General features: G+C 42.3%; 1 long non-coding RNA gene across 2 annotated transcripts in view; it reads left to right on the top strand.

Annotated features, from left to right (window-relative positions):
- The first annotated feature begins 925 nt into the window (after positions 1-925).
- Positions 926-10,905, top strand: part of LOC129400127 (uncharacterized) — a 98,238-nt gene continuing 88,258 nt past the window's right edge. For both annotated transcript variants that reach the window (XR_008627452.1, XR_008627453.1), the window contains exon 1: positions 926-1,060. This is a non-coding gene — a long non-coding RNA (uncharacterized LOC129400127). The remainder of the gene's footprint in view (positions 1,061-10,905) is intronic.

Here is a 10,905-nt window from a genome sequence, read left to right as displayed (position 1 = left end):
TTATGGATAGCGCTGTTTTCCATTGCTGCTGCAGAATTTGTACTCACAGTATTGTACCAAAAAGTTCGACCCGTGTTTGATCCCTGGCATCCCTATGATCCCCTGAGCCCGCCAGGAGTGATCCCTGAGCTCAGAGCCAGGAGTAAGGCCTTAGCACTGCTGAGTGTGACCCCCCAAAACAAAAAACAAAGAAAGGTTCCCCTTTCTCCTGGGGAAAGAAACCCCAGATTGATACAGGTTAACAGCATCACTTGGGGCCAGAGTGATAGTACAACAGAAAAAAAAACACAAAACACACGGGGCTGGAGCGATAGCACAGCGGGTAGGGCGTTTGCCTTGCATGTGGCCGACCCGGGTTCGATTCCCAGCATCCCTATGATCCCCTGAGCACCGCCAGGGGTAATTCCTGAGTGCAGAGCCAGGAGTAACCCCTGTGCATCGCCAGGTGTGACCCAAAAAGAAAAAAAAAAACAAAACAGTGTGATAGATAGTACAGCGAGTTGCCTCGGACGCGGCCAGCCCGGGGTTCGATCCTGACACCCCTGAACCTCGTCAGAAGTGATTCCAGAGCGCAGCATCAAGATCAGATGGTATCTTGATCAGAGCCAGGCGTAAACCCTGCGCACGGCCTCGTGTGGCCCCAAACAACAACCATAAATCCCGAGCATCAGTTATGTTCCTGGCTACTGTTCCATCATATTCAGACGATGTCCTCTCCGGGCCGAACACACCGGTTTGCCTGAGCCGCGGGCAAAGGAGCGGCCTGCTGTCTTCCACACTTTCCCACGCTCACGTCTCCCCGCCAATCGGAGCACCTGCGACCTTACCGGAGGCTCCTCCCCCTGGGCGGGGCGCTAAAGCCCGGTTCCCACCCCTTCCCCGCCCCTCTAACCTTTCACCTTCCCCCCCGCCCCGCCCCGCCTGGAGCCCGGAGCGACCGGAACTGGAGGGGGCGGGCGCTGCGGGCCGCGGGCGTGGGGCGGGGCGCCGGCTGCGCGGGCGCTAGCGCGAGAATTTGAGAGTTCTTGGGTCTTTGTCCGCGTCTCGCGGCCCCAGCCCGGTAGGTCCCGATTTCTCTCCTGCTCTTTCCTGTCTGCCTTTCCCTTCCCGGCCTTCCCCGAGGCGGCCCCCTAGGCCTGGCCGCGGCGCCTCTGCGTGGGTGGGGGCGGGGGAGTCCTTCCCGCCCCCCAGTGGGTGGGCACGCTGGGCCCCGCAGCCCCGGGCATGATGGCCGCCGCCACGCGCCCCGGGGCCCACCGCCACCCGTCGGAAAGGCGGCGTTTGGGGGAAGTCGGCAGAACATGCGCCCCGGGCGTGGGCCGCCACCCGAGGTCGGTGGCCAGGTGCGGGGGGGGGGTAAGGAAAGCCCCCAAATACGACCCCTCTGCTGGCCCCAGGCGGAGTGGCCCTGGAAGCGTCTCCGGGGGAGCAGAGGCTGTTGGAAAGGATCCTCCAGTGGGAATGCGATGCACATATTAGGATGTTTATTGCTTTAGCCTTGGGGGCCGCTGGGTGGGGGGGGGTGCCGCTAGGGTCCGATGGTACGGGTGGGGGGTGTTCCGAGGCCCTCATTGGCCAGTGCGCGAGCTCCGACCCTTTGAGCCGGCGCCTAGGCCCTGAAATTCGTTTTTCTTCCCAGACTGCCGGGTCCTATGGTAGTTGTAAAGTATTTTCATTCGGAATCCCCCTCCTCTTTGCCGTGGTCACCGCACAACTTGAAACCTTTCCATAGCTCTGCCAATACCTGCCTTTTTCAAGAATAGCCCTTCTAAAAAGGGGAGACGGTATCCGTTGCATTTTCGGAGACTTTTTTTCTTCGATGGAGTTGGATGAGTTCTTTATATACTTTGGGTGATAACCCTTATCGGGTATATGGTTAGCAAATATTTTCTTCCATCCGGTATTTTCTTTCGTTTGCACATTTCCTTTCTTGTGCAGAGCTTTTCAGTTGGATTTTTGTTGTTGTCACTAGAAAAGATCCCAGGGCCTGGGAGATAGTTCCTACGGCTGTGGCACTTGCTTTGCTAGCTGGGGGCCCAGGTTTGACCCTGGCATTACAATCAGGAAATAGATCCCAGCAAAATTTGGGGAGGCCCCCCAAATAAAAATGTTACCAGTGCAGTAGCAACCTCAGGTACCCTTAGAGTGTGATACATATATGTACACATACACATACACGCACACAGACACATAAAATTGGCTTTGGGGCCACACCAAACAGTGCTCAGGGCATGTGTTCACGGGTCACTCACTGATGGTGCTTGAGGGACCTTGTGGACTGACTGGGATTGAACCTAGGTTGGCCGCATGCAAGACTAGCAGTCTACCCACTGTTATGTCTCTGGCCACGTTTGTGCACTTAAAAGAAGTGAACAATCATGGGGGAAGGGGAATAAAGTCATCCCAAAAAATCCTGATTTTTTTCCTCAGTGTTTTAGTTTCTGGTCACTAATCCATTTCAAGTTAATTTTTTGTAAGGACCAGGGTTGGTTTTTTTTTTTTTTTTATAATAATGTAGGAGTATTGCTATTTATTCAGCCATTGATTAAGCTGATTGAATTCGGCATGAACTCCACATTACTTTTTTTTATTCTATTCTGAATGTTTATTTTGTATTTTATTATTATTTCCACCCCTCCCCCCTTTTTGATTCACCGTGAGATACAGCTACAAAGCTTGCGTGTTTGAGCTTCGGTCATATAATCATCAAACACCCATCCCTTCTCCAGTGCACACTTTCCACCACCAAAATCCCCAGTATTCCCTGCCCCCCTTTCCAATCCTTCCCCTGCTTGTGTGGCACTTTCCCCCATACTGTCTCTCTACTTTGGTTACATTCAATATTTCGACACCAGTCTCACCACCACTCAAACCTGCTGAAAAGGCAATGCTAGGCGATCTGTTTGTATTGCTTGTTATGGATAGAATATAATGTCCAGGAAATTCTGTCTCATCCTCTTCCAGGAGCTTTAGTTTATAGTCTCTGGGTCTTGGCCATTGATGAGATTATATGGCGCCAGGGGAAGTTTTTTGGGTGTCACTGCTAAGTTACTGGAAAACTGGGGGCCTGGGGGGAGAGGCCTAGTCCCGATCCAAGTGGGCTTGGCGATCTCGGTCATGCGGGTTCCCGCATATCTGGGTTTTCCTGCTGGTCCACTGTCTGGTGAGGTTCATCCCGTTTGGGGTGAGGCTTGTCCGAGCATGTGGAGAGTGGCCTTGGGCATGGCAGTGGTTGGGTTCTGGAGGTTTTTGGCTGCTGGGGTTCTGCTTGAGGCAGGGAGGGAAACTCAACTTGCCCCCCTCTGCGGTGCCCCAGTGAAGACAGCCTGGCGCGGGGTCAGGGCATTCTGCAACGCTCTCTTCTAGGAGCTTTAGTTTATAGTCTCTGGGCCTTGGCCATTGATGAGATTACATGGTGCCAGGGGCAGTTTGTGGGTGTCACTGCCAAGCAACTGGAAAATTGTGGGGGGGAATCCAGGGGGAGGAGGCCAAGTCCTGATCCAAGTGAGCCTGGGGCTGTCAGTCATGGGTTCCTGGTTCCTCTGCACTACAGGCCCTAATTGCATCTTTTGATTTCATTCGAGATTTATGGATCTCTGAAATAAGGCCAATAAATGAGCTTATATAGCTGAGCCGGAGGTCGTTGGTAAGTGTTTCTCCCACTTATCTAACTTTTGGCCATTTTATTCTTGGTAAACTTAGCCTCAAGTTGTTGGCGTCTGGCCAAAGGCACAGCAGCAATTTTGGGGTACCTGGAAGTCTCAAGGCATCATCAAGCTGCTGATGCAGTTGCCTCACAGGTACAGGTTTACCTGCTGGCGGCACCATACCTCCCACAGGTTTGTGTTTTTACATGCTACTTTTCACCACAGCATTTATTGGAAAGACTATCATGTTGTATGCTCTTGGCTCTTTAGTATATTATTCGTCCATAAGTGTGTTGTGGGTGGGGGATCTAGGCTTTTTCATACCATTGATTGTGTATCTGTTCCATACTGTTGTGATTGGCTTTGCAATATCTTTTGAAATCAGGGAATGTAGAGCCTTCCACTTGGTTCTTTGGCATTTAAGGTTTTCTGTGCCTCCACACACATTTTAGGTTTTTTCCTATTTTCATGAAAAATGCAATTGGGATTCTGATAGCGACTGCATGGAATCTGTAGATTGCTTTGGGTAGTATGGGTATTAACAATACTGACTTCTTCTAATGCATGACCATTGATGACTTTCCATTTATTTGTTAATTTCTTTCACTAAGGTGCCCCCTCATTTTTACCAAGGTACAGTGATTTGCTGTTAATGATTTCATATGCATAATCATCCTAACATTTGTACCCCTACCAGAATGGCTGCTTCCTTCCATACATAGACACTTACTCTGAATCTATCCTCCTGACTTCACTCAGCATGATATGCTCTAGTTCCATCCATGGAGTGGCAAAATGCATGATTTCATCTTATAGTTGAGTAGCATTCCATTGCATGTGTATACTATAGTTTATTCAATCATCTGTCTTCGTTAAAGTTAATAGCAGTACAAAGAATGAAGATAGGGACACAGATGTCTTTTTGAAATAGTGTTTTTGAGCTTTTGGGGCTAGATTCTGAGAGGTAGAATTGCCAGGCTATATGGAAGCCCACTTCTTAATTTTTTGAGAAGAGTTCGTATTTTTTTCCAAAAAGGTTGAACTAATCTCTACCCACCAACAGTGGGTGAGGTGAGGGTTCCTTTCCCCCCACATATATGCCGACACTGATTTTTTTTTATTTGGCTTTTATGTGTGCCAATCTGACTAGTGTAAAGTCATATTTCATTGTTGTGTTCATTTGCATTTCCCTGCTGATATGTGATGAGCATTTTTGGCCATCTATCTATATGTCTTTAAGGAAGGATCTCTCTCCCATATTTTTGATGGGGTTGTTTTGTTACTAAGTTTTATGAGTGCTGTATATATCTTGGCTAACCCTTTGTTAGATGAGTAGTGGACTGATATTTTCTTCCAGCCTGCCTCGTCTTTGTATTCTAGTCAGTGTTTCGTTGGTGGCACAAAAGCTTAATGTAGTCCCATTTACTTTTGCTTGTGCTTGCAGGGGAAATGGCACTGAGTCATTGAAGAACTTGCTAGATTCAGTTTTGTGAAGGGTTCTGTGTTTTCCTCTTTATAACTGGTGGATTCAGGTCTGATAACAAAGTCCTTAATTCCATTCTTATTTGACTTTTATGTAAGATGTGAATTGGGGTCTGAATTCATTTTTTCACATGTGGTTCACCAGTTTTCCCAACACCATTTATTGAAGAGGCTTCCCTTGCTCCAGTTTCAGATTCTTTGCTTGGTTAAAGATTAACTGTTCATATACCTGAGGATCTGTCTCTGGGCTCTTGATTCTATTTCATTGGTCTGAGAGTTTTCCTTTATTTCAGTCCCACACTGTCTTGATTACTATAGCTTTAGAGCATAAGTTAAAATTGGAGAAAGAAAAGCACTTTAAGGTTTTATAGTTTTCTGTGTACAGGTCTTTGACTTCCTTGGTTAAATTATTCCTATTTTGTTCTTTTTTATTGTAGATGGGACTGTGTCCTTTATTTTTCTTTGATAAAACTGTATAAAAACACATTAAATCATTCCCTTATTTTTCTTTGATAGTTACTTATGTATAAAAACATTACATTTATATATATATATTAATTCTACAACTTTACTGAGTTTATTAGTCGTAACAGTTTGGGGAATTTTTCTAAGATTTTCTGTATACATGCCAGAACAGTAGTATAGTGTGTAGGGCACTTAACTTGCATGGGACTGACCCGGAATCAATTTCCTGCACATCCCATATGTCCCCCAGGCCCCGCCAAGAGTGATCCCTTAACACAGAAGCAGGAGCACCGCTGGATGTTGCCCAAGTATTTTCTTAATTTCCTATATTTAATACTGTGTCTTCTGCTAATAATGACAGTTTTTACATTTCCTTTCCCACTTGGCTGCCTTTTTTTCCCTTCCTTCTCCTTTTTCTAATTTCTCTAGCCAGGATTTCCAATCCCGTGTTGAGTAAAACTGGTGAGACTGGGCATCCTTGCTTGTTCCTGATTTTAGAGGAAACGCTTCCAGTTTTTCAGAGTTCATGATGTTAGCTGTGATCTCATCATGGACGACTTTCATTAGGCCAAAGTGTATTCTATTGACAGTTTAAAGAGTTTATAAATCATAAATGTTTTGAGTATTATCATGCATTTTTTTATGCAACTGTTGTGATAAAGATGGAGTTTCAGTTTTTGTTAGTTTGGTATTATTTGTAAACTTTTGTTAACATGGTGTATCACATTGATTTGTGGGTATTGAGCCATTCTTGCATCAATGGGAAAAATCCTATTTGATTGTGCCAGGCAGTTCTTTTAATGTATTGTTTGCTATGATTAGAAGTTTATTTAAGTCTTTTAAATTTATTAATCAGGGAATTGAATTATAGGTATCACCTGTGGCATCCTTATGTGGCTTAGGTATCAGTTAATGCTGTCCTCAAAAATCAGTTTGAAAGTGCTCCCACTTGCAGCATTTCAGAAATATTGTTTTCAATTTGGATGCTGGAGCGATAACATAGCACTTGCCTTGCAGCCAACCTGCGTTTGATCCCCAGCATACCATATGGTTCCCCAAGCACCGCCAGGAGTAATCCTGATGTGACCCAAAAACTTCTTTTTAAAAAATTGGTTTAAATGCTTAATTCTTAGTTAATAGCGTACACCAATTTAACCATCTGGTCCTTCATTTTTATTTATTGGGAGTTTATGATTAAAGTTTCTACTTACTAGTAAGCCGTCTGTTCAGATTGTCTATTTTTCTCATGATCCAATCTTCAGGTTGTGTTTTTAGGAATTCTTGTAGGTTGTTGAGTTAACATAATGATCATTCAGGGGGCCAGAGAGTTCCTAGGATCACTCCGGAGCCCTTCTAGGAGTGATCCCTGAACTCAGAGCCAGGAGTAAGCTCTGAGTACCTCTCAGTATGCCTTGCCTAATCCCCACACCTGTAAGTCATAGAATCTCTCTCTTATAGCCCTTTTCCTTTCTGTGGTATTTGTTATGTGACTTTATTATTTTGAGTCTTGTTTTTTTCTTAGTACTCTAGTGTCTCGTTGATTTTTAACTTTTTAAAGAATCACCTCTTAATTTTACTGATATTTTATGTTATCGGTTTTTAATTTTTATTTTAAGTTTCTGTTTTATTTGTGCTCTAGTCATTGTTACTTACTTCTAATAACTGGGCCTTTATTTGTTCTTTTTTTTTCTTCCTTGAGATGTAAGTTAGACTCTTTGAGGTTTTTCTTGTTTCTTGAGGAAATAATTATCACTCTGAACTCTCTTAGAGCAGCTTTTGCTACAGTCCTTAGGTTTTGCATGTTCTTATATTTTCATTTGTGACAACTTTTTCTCTTCTTGGATTTTTTTAACCCATTGATTGCTCAGTAGCGTGTTCTTTAGTCTGCACATGTTTTTGAATTTTCAGACTTGTTTTGTTGCCATCACTCTTTAGTGGAAAATGTTCCAAGTGTACTTGTGAGTACTTTATTTATTGCTTTTGAATGGAATACTCTGTCTCTGTTAAATCCAACTAGTCTAATGTGTCATTTAAGACTAGATTTTGTGGGGCTAGTGAGATAGTACAATGGGCAAGGTGCTTGCTTTGCACATGGCTGACCTGGGTTTGGTTCATGGTACCACATATGGTACCCTGAGCTCCTCCAGGAGTTACCCTGAGCGCTGCTGGTTGTAACCCCCACAACAAAGACAAGATTTTGTATTTTCTGCACAGATGATTATTTCATAAATTAAATGTGGAATTTTTAAATCCTGTGTATTATTGTATCACTGCCTAATCTTCCAGTTCCATCCATGTTGAAGCAACTGCATGATTTCATTGTTCCCTGTAGCTCCGTAGTATTCGATTGTGTATATTTACCACATCTTCATGATCCACGTATCTGTTATTGGACAGCTAGGTTGATTCCAAATTTTAGCTATTGTAGTGCAGTGAATAATGGTCTGCATATGTCCTTTTGAATGAATGTTTTTCTGCCCTGGGGGTAAATAAACTAAAGAGGAATTGTTGGGTCATATGGCAAATCAATTCTAAGTTTAGTGCAAACTCTTCATACTATTTTCCACAGGGATTGGAGCAGACAGCCTTCCCACAAGCAGTGGTAGAGAGTTCCTTTTTCACCACATACCCACCAACAGAGATTGTTTCCACTTTTAATTTTTTGGGCAAGGGGACTACACTCAACAGTGCTCAGGGATTACTTATGGCTCTGCACTCAGAAAGTACTCCTGGTGGTGTTCAGGGAACATAATGGGATGCTGGGGATCAAACCCTAGTGGGTCGCGTAAGGCAAACATCCTGCCCATTGTACTACTGCTCTGGCCCCTGTTACCACTATTTTTGACATGTGCCACTCTCACTGGTATAAGATGATTGCTCATTATCAAATTAGTTTGGAATTCCCTGATGATAAGTGATGATGAGCATTTTTTCATGTGCCTGTTGGCTATCCTTTGGTCTTCCTCAGAAAATTCTCTGTTCATTTCCTCTCCCCATTTTTGATTCTTGTTGTTGCTCTCTGTATTTTGTAAATCCTGGTTATCAACCCTTTATTTGATGTGTTGAATGCAAATGTTTTCTCCTGCACAGTTAGCTAGCTGTCTTTCAGTTTTAGCCTATATTTCTTTTGCCAGGGAGAAACTTTTAATTCCATGTAGCCACATTGGAGTTTCTTAAAAGCATATAGATTTGGGGCTGGAGCTATCACACAGTGGATAGGGCGTTTGCCTTGCATGCAGCTGACCTGGGTTCAATTCAGCATCCCATATGGTCCCCCGAGCATTGCCAGGAATAATTCCTGAGTACATGAGCCAGGAGTTAACCCCTATGCATCGCCGAGTGTGACCCCCAAAAAGAAAAAAAAAAGCATATAAACTGGTTTGGGTATTTTTTTGTCTATTTAGCAACACTGTCTTTTGTTTGGAAAATTTATTCCATTTATATTAAAATGATTATTAATAGATATTCATTGCTTCTTTGCTAATCAACATGACTTTTAGATTTTTTTTTGTTGCTTCTGTTATTATCCTGTTGTGTAGTTTTTTGAGTTTAGTGCTAAGTTTAAAATTTTTGTTATCTTAAGAAATTTTTTCTTGTTAGTTTTGCATATATCTCCCATGGGTTTTTGCTTTTTGGTCACCATTAGATTTGCAGATACTTTGTAAGTCTTTTAGACTGATGACCTTAGTTTGAATGCATTCTACAGCTTTACACGTTTACACTCGCGCCATGTTTTGTGGTTTTCATGTCACATGTTACATTTTTTTAAAATCTTGTGTATTTCTTAACTAATATAGTTGTACTTTTACTTTTTTCTCTTAACCTTCATGTTAGTTTTTTAATGTGATAAATTGGCAACTTTTACTATATATTCTATATATTTATCGTTACCAGTGAGACTTATGCTTCCCTATGTTTTCTTGTTGCTCATTAACTTGATTTTCATTTGGATTTAAAAGTCCCTTTAACATTTTTCATAAGGACAGTTTAGTGGTGACAAACTTTGGCTTTTACTTGTTGGAAAACTTTTTATGTCTCCTTCGATTTTGAATGCTAACTTTCTTGGGTAGAGTATTGACTGGAAGCTTTTTAACACTTTGTCTCCAGTGCGTACTTCTAGTGTGGCTCCCACTGACTGTCCCATCAGACAGCATGTCTCACATTTCAGTGTTGCATTGGACAAACTGTGCTGTCAAGTATGTACAATAGTTCATAAATTGGTTTGGCAAAGAGAAAAAGTGGCCAGAGTTAAAATTAATTTTTCTTCTTGACAATTAAAAGACTTGATTTATATTTAGTGAAAAACAAACTGATAAAGTATTTTTAGTAAGTGGTAGTTTTGTAATAACTACTGTTGTACAGTTTATATTTTATTTAATTTTATTGTTTTGTGGCCACACCTGGCAGTGCTCAGGGATTACCCCTGGCTCGGCACTCAGAAATTACTCCTGGTAATACTCAAGGAACCACATGGGATGCTGGGGGCCTGTGTGTAAGATAAGCTCCCAACCTGTTGCTTCGCCTACTGTTTTTGTACGTTTTAAATATATTTCAGGCACAGTGCTGGCTGATCTTCACAAATTAGCAAAAATTGTTTACCTTTTCCTTTTTTTGGACATTTCTATGTTTTCTTCCAGATAAAGATTTATAACTTTTATGTTGTTTTCATGATTATTCTGGTAGATTCTTTGTGTGAATCAAGAAAATGAGTATCTTACAATAGCCATTTCTTCAGTATGACAATTACTGATCAGAACCAAATCAATAGTTCCTTTTCTGAATTTTAAAATACTAATTTTAAATGCCCCCTTTTGTATATATCATGAATTTATAAGCCAAGTTCCTCATACTAACTATATCATAGCTTTTCTGTATCACTTAATGGGATTTCCTAAACAATTACAATATGATGCCTTTTGTTCTGATATTTCAGTACCTTTTTCTGCAACATTATAATAAAAACCAACATCAGGCTTTAGCTTCCTCTCTTTTCCCTCAGTAATGATACATGTATTATTCTTTAAAAGTAGTTAGCATTACTAACTGGTCTTTTATTAGTCCATTTAAAAAATTTGGCCCCGTTGCAATTTTCGAAACTCATAGTGTTACCCCATTTTTTATTTCATTTTGCTTCTTGTAGTCAAATTTCTTAGATTTTACTGTACCATAAATACGGGGTATTTTTTGTTTTGCCAAAGTGAAGAGATGATAGTACAGAGGGTGCTTGCCTCAACTGTGGCTGACCTTTGTTTGCTCCCTTGCATTGAATATGGTCCCTCTGGCACCGCCAGGAGTAAGCCCTAAGTACTGC

Source organism: Sorex araneus, chromosome X (genome assembly GCF_027595985.1).
Source record: "Sorex araneus isolate mSorAra2 chromosome X, mSorAra2.pri, whole genome shotgun sequence".
NCBI classification, from domain to species: Eukaryota; Metazoa; Chordata; class Mammalia; order Eulipotyphla; family Soricidae; genus Sorex; species Sorex araneus.
Note: the sequence above shows the minus strand (reverse complement) of the source record. Positions and strands in the feature narration are given on the sequence as shown.